At 32.9% G+C, this 6,436-nt stretch overlaps 1 protein-coding gene and 1 pseudogene across 1 annotated transcript in view; one reads left to right on the top strand and one right to left on the bottom strand.

Annotated features, from left to right (window-relative positions):
- Window positions 1-1,288, bottom strand: part of LOC107755998 (nucleolar protein 8-like) — a 12,356-nt gene extending 11,068 nt beyond the window's left edge. The window contains exons 1-4 of the mRNA XM_016572961.1: window positions 1,231-1,288; window positions 451-598; window positions 243-305; window positions 78-156 (exon numbers count right to left, since the gene is read on the bottom strand). The gene's annotated coding sequence lies outside the window, so the exon portion shown is untranslated. The remainder of the gene's footprint in view (window positions 1-77; window positions 157-242; window positions 306-450; window positions 599-1,230) is intronic.
- A 689-nt stretch (window positions 1,289-1,977) lies between these two features.
- Window positions 1,978-6,436, top strand: part of LOC107756002 (centromere protein P-like) — a 64,962-nt pseudogene continuing 60,503 nt past the window's right edge.

Consider the following 6,436-nt stretch of genomic DNA (forward strand, 5'->3'; position numbering starts at 1 on the left):
AGTATATATATATATATATATATATATATAGTAACAAAATGTTTAACCAATATTTATTGGTTGAAGAAAGTTTTTACCTATGTAGAAAGCTTTCTTTTGCCAACTAAATAAGCAAGGTTCCACCTTTCCATGTGGATTTATTTAAGATGCCTACACCTGTATAAAAAAAAAGCAAATGTACAGATTGATTTACTTCATGACAAAGAAAGCAAGAAAGAATTTATTTAAATAACTATACGTACATCTTTTGTATTCAGCATCTGTGATGTTTATGTTGATGTAGCCAAATGTTTTCAGAGGAGCTCCTGCAAATAGATCACAAAGATATTGTGCATATGTGAATAATATTGAACAGGTACCCAGATAATGTAACATATTAATAGAAATATTACATTAAATTCTGTTGTATTTAATAGATTTTATTTTTTTTGGTTTTTATAGAATTCTTACCATTCTCATCTTTCCTCGTAATGATTTCCACATCTGACACATCCCCAAATTTTCCAAATCTGTCTTTGAGGTCCTTCTCAGACACTCTGTGGCCAAGGCCACCGATGTACAACCGTTTCATGGCCAGATTTCATGCAACCAACCCCTTCTGTGTACCATCAAAACACACATAATGAACCACACCGAAGTCCCCATATAGGAAGGAAGGCATAAAAAATAAATAAAATCATAGTATTGCGGAACCTAACTGCCACTTGACAGTGGCAAAGATAGACTCAACATTATATAATAACTTTATATAATAAAATTACTATTGTGGGGAAAAAACTCAAATGTGCAGACAATGATTGTTGCTCAAGGGGGCACCATATGATGTTATGATCCCGCTTACATCTATTTTTACAATAATTATAATTATTAAATTATCATGAATTTTTAAAAAAGTAATATAATTGTAGATAAATTCCTAAAGATTATGCAGTACTGTACGTATCATTATTTGCCTTGTACACAAATGTAAGCACCAATTCTTTAATTAAAATATAACATTTTAACTGCATTGCAAAAGACATACAAGTATCAGATTCTGTAAATTATGTTTAAAAACATGAGACTCATGAACATATGATTATTACAAAAGTACATACTGTATGATCCTGATTTCTCAATACTTCATACTTTCAAACAGAGTCATACTTTAACATATCATCGTTAAACAGTTCCTAAAAATATCCCATAAGGCAGAATAAAGGTATTATCATAAACTCAAAACAGACTTACGATCACGCCAAAGATTCACATGTACATGCTGATGTTACACTGTAACTGGTCCGCTGTGACACCACGGACGTGTTTTTGGTTCCGCTTGAGAATGTCGCGCAACGCTATGGAAAGTTCCATCGACAAAACATACTCACGGAATAAAGAAAATCAATATTAGACAACTTTTCAATTTCTCCCATACGCGATGATAATTATACGCAGAAAGTAATATGTTTATAAACACGTCACTTCATAATAATGCTTTTTAGATGAACATTCAAATGTTTTAGGGTGTTTTTTAGGTACGGTTCGCCCCTGCAGTTCTCATGTGGTATGTTCCATGTTGACGCGTAGTGATGGGAAGTTCGGATCATTTTACCGACTCGGACCTTTGAGTCTCGTTCAGCAAAATGAACGAATCTTTTTTCGAGTCATTTCGTTCATTTTAGCAAAATATAATTAAAATGTTACGTGTTACTTCCCAAATATGTGTACTACTTACGCAAACGTTGATCACACTACAAACAATACAAAACTGCAATAAGAAACAGAAAAGATTAATTGTTTACCTGGGTCTTCAGTCTATGATTAGCTCACCACCTCTTATCTGACAAATCTTCGGGTTTGGGTTTATGGGTCTGTCACGTGATGAACGATCTACTCGAAAAACCCGAAGACTCAATGAATAATGCTTGATGAACATTCAAATTTTTTAGGGTGTTTTTTAGGTACGGCTCGCCCCTGCAGTTCTCATGTGGTATGTTCCATGTTGACGCGGGATTTAGTTGAATCGGTCAGAATCATAAAGTCGCAGTGTTTACATTCAGAAGAACATTAAAGTAAGTTTATTCCTTTAAACATTGGATTTCAAGCTTGATATAAGTTCTACACTAATTATTAAATCCATATAAGAAATAAAATACATATTTATATTACAACTTCAATTTTTTTTACCTCTTGATGATTTGATTTGATTCGTCAAATCAAGCTCCTTTCATCTGATTTACACTCAAAATATTGTTATGAAACTATATAAAGCAATATAAAGGTTTAGAAATAACATATGGACAGCTGTTAGGATAATCTGTCGTTTAGTAACAATTTATAAAAGAGTTTATGATATAAATCTCCTACAGAGTGTAATGACAGATGTATGCAGTGAAATGAATTTCTGTTTGTTGTAAATTTTGTTGAAATGTTATATAATGTTATATATTGGTTAGAGAAGTTAAAAAGTTAAGGATTTTGACTTGAGCTGATTAATTAGAACCTTTGCATCATATTATATATGTACATATACATACAGTATATATTAAAACAATACTGGCATGCAAATGTTATTATTTAGGCTAAGTTTGTGTATATCATGTAGAATATGAAGTTATTTTTATGTATGTATCTCTTTATCTTTCTCTCTCTCTCTCTCTCTCTATATATATATATGTATTTTTTCATAAACAGTTTCTTAGTAGATTGAGGAAGATAATGGAGCAGAAATATGAGGAAGAGATCCAGATGCTCCAGCAGGAAATTGAAATGCTGGAGGCTGAACAGGAGGAGACTTTACGGTACATTTTCATGGAGCATGGAGATCGACTACAGCGGGAACTGTTAGTATGGACTACCTTTCGATGGATTTTGTCTAGTGTCATATAGCAGCGTAAACTGGACAAAAACAGACTAAAGCTAAACAAAAAAACGTACTGTCTTTCTGTGACATTAAAAAGCATATTCGCAATGAAAATGTTTTACTTGAAGGCTGGATCAAATTAATTAAATTTTTCTTTCAGAAAGTCAGTCTATAAGGAAAGAGGAGGAGCACAAAAACACACTCTTTCAAAGCTGATCACAGAAGTCAGCGAGCTGGAAAAAAAACCTCAGACGACAGACAGAAATCAATGGGATCACTCTAAATGAGTGTTTTGTGAAGACATTGCACAAAAGTGAGTCTTTTGAAATTTGCTTTTAAATATGATATAATTTATATTAAAAATATGTATATGAAATATTTATATAAAAATTAATTTAGGTTGTATAAATGGGTTATTCTGTTGTTTTTTCAGGTGAAAGAAAACTTGTACAGCAGCTCAGACTTGCAGGTCACTGCAGTGTACTTTTGTTCCAGGTTGAATTTGCAGTGACTGAGATTCAGGTACAAAGAAGCCACAAAATATTTTTGCACGCGCTTAATAGTATTAACACAAGTATTATTTATTAAAATTAACATATGCTTTCAAAATGCATGCAAAATGAATAACTCTTTGCAAAACAGGCTATTTGAGATATTCTTCCTGCCAGATGAGTGCATGTAGATTGTGTGCTTTAGGACTTAATATATTCACAGCCCTGCAGCTGGTTGCAGCAAACCCGTTAAGTTAAGAAAACCATTAGTAATAATAATTTATTTTATAAGTTTTGAGTTTTTCTTAGGAATAGTTCACCCAAAAATAAAAATTTGCTTAAGATTTACTCACCTTCAGGCCATCAAAGATGTAGATGAGTTTGTTTCTTGGAACAGATTTGGAGAAATGTGTCACTTGCTCACCAATAGATCCTCTGCAGGGAATGGGTGCCTTCAGAATGAGAGTCCAAACAGCTGATAAAAACATCACAGTAATCCACAAGTAATCGACATGACTCCAGTCCCTTAACTGTGAAGCAAAAAGCTGTGTTTGTAATAAACAAATCCATCATTAAGACCGCTGTTTATGACTAAATATTAGTTCTCTGTTCTTAATATTGCTTTCTTCAGTGAAAAAGTTCTCTGTTGAATTAGGAGAGAAATATGCATATGGATTTTTTACAGGAGGAAGTGTTATTATGGATTATGGAGTCTTTTTTTTTTTGGCCAAACGCAATGGTTTGAAGTTAAAATGCCTTAATGATGGATTTGTTTCTCACAAACATAACACAAAAACTTATAAAGTTCATATTAAGATGCTGTAAATCAGTTGATATTTGGTTTTATTTTGTATTTTGGGGTTTGTTTAAATCCTGAACCCTGTATAATGCCTCAAATCTTGTGACATGTTGAGGAGAAAGGTAAGTGACCAGCATCATGACATGTTTTGTATTATAAAGTGCCATTCAATTTTTCTTAAGAAAATGTGGTTAAGTGCTGAAATTCTCACATATCACCAACAATCATTTAAACTCCATACAGTTCAAGGTTATTAGAACCAGTGATGAAGACTGTGATGATTATTCTTATACTCAACACAAGAGGGCAGCATGTTTCCATTTTAAACATGACATTTCCTTTCAACATCTGAGATTTGTGCACTAGTCTTAAAACGCCTCTTTAAAGGGGTCATATGATGTGATTTCATTTTTTCCTTTCTCTTTGGAGTGTTATAGACTCGGCATTTATAGTTCTTCCAGTTCTTCTTGTTTCTCTGAAATTTTCACGACAAGCATAAATCCAACTCTTTGAGGGCCCTCCTTAGCACAAATATTTACATAATCGCATTAAATGATTTAGAATAGAATTGTTGGTTGGAGACTGATGGCTTTCTTAAAAAATTGCGAGTTATTTTAAACTGGCAGCCTGTGGGAAGATCAATGTGACGTGATAATGAAGGTTTTGTTTGTGTCTAAAGCTGAGTCAATTGAAAATCTTTACAATGAGAATAGTTGAGAATAAATTTGAAGAGTTATATAAAGAAGTAAAAGCAGTTTCGTGCTCCAGTCTTCACAACAAAAAATATTTTTCCTGAAGAAAGGAAATCCCATAAACCATCAGTCTCATGACAGGTAATATAAAAAAATGCAGATCAGTTTAAGATTATTTAACAAGACTATTTATGATCTTGTCTAACTCTCAGTGTTTTATTACAGGAGGATGATGCACTGCTCAGGAGAGTTACAGAGCTCAATATCGTTGTGGATGGTGTTGAATTCAAAGATTTCTCTGCATTTGTGTCCAGGTGGAGTGATGATTGGTAACTTCTTAATATCAATGGTGTGTTTGTATTTCAATTCAGGTCATCCAAGATGAAGATGAGTTTGTTTCTTCAGATTTGGAGAAATGTAGCATTACATCACTTGCTCACCAATGGATCCTCTGCAGTGAATGGGTGCCGTCAGAATGAGTCCAAACAGCTGATAAAAACATCACAATAACCCACAAGTAATCCACACCACTCCAGTCCATAAGTTAATGTCTTGTTAAGTAAAAAACTGTATGTTTGTAATAAATCTGTCATTAAGATGTTTTTAGCATTTAATCATTCTCTGGCTAAAATACGAGTCCACTACCATAATATTACTTTCTCCAGTGATAAAATTGTCTTGTCTGAATCAGGAGAGAAATATGCACAGATCTAGCACTGTTTACAAGTGAAAACATTTCTAAACAAATATGTTGGTGGACTTTGATGTGAGAGGAAAACAGGGGATTAACTTTTTCACTGGAGGAAGCCGTATTATGGATCATATTTTGGTCAGAAGCAACCGTTTTAGGTTAAAATGCCTTAATGATGGATTCGTACAAACACACATCAGTGTTTCCCACAGACTTACACTGTGTGGCGGCATTTCCCCTGAGGGAAATATATACAGTGCACAGCATAAATGAGTACACCCCCTCTGAAACTTAACAAATTCAGCAATTACTCTTTGCTTAGAAGACATGTTATGGTTTTTTAGAGATATAATATTCCAGCAAGTCTGCTTGATCAGTTACCAAAGAAGAATGTTAAAATTATTCAAGAAAACACCATTTTCTTATCAAAGTGATAAAATGTTGTGTTGCAAAAATGAGTACACCCTCCTGAAAGCTACTAAATAAAACTAAAAAAAAAAAATTCTGGTGTAAGGTTAAGGCAAGTATTGATCAACAGGTAAGTATGTTGAACCAAAACTGTTAAAAGGTAAGTAATTTCTTGATAATTAAGTGTTATATGGCCCACTGAATAATACTCAAACTTAATGAAACCAAATACCTAGAAACCATATATTTACATTTTTACTATGGTAACCATATGTGTGGTTTTAACTGTGGTTATCATGATCTAAATGTATGCTACTATGGAAGACCAATGGTTAATTTTAATACAACAGAATAATTACACTTAACCATATAAAAATGAAGTTGTTACATTTTTTTTTTTTACAGATGTTACTGTTTTTGATGATGAATATAAATTTACATCTGCATCCTTATTCAAGGTACTACTAGCTGCTGTCAAATGTGCATAAGAGACCAAAAAAAAGTAGTAGTATT

This window comes from Sinocyclocheilus rhinocerous, unplaced genomic scaffold (assembly GCF_001515625.1).
Source record: "Sinocyclocheilus rhinocerous isolate Xijiao unplaced genomic scaffold, SAMN03320098_v1.1 scaffold1283, whole genome shotgun sequence".
Classification (NCBI taxonomy): domain Eukaryota; kingdom Metazoa; phylum Chordata; class Actinopteri; order Cypriniformes; family Cyprinidae; genus Sinocyclocheilus; species Sinocyclocheilus rhinocerous.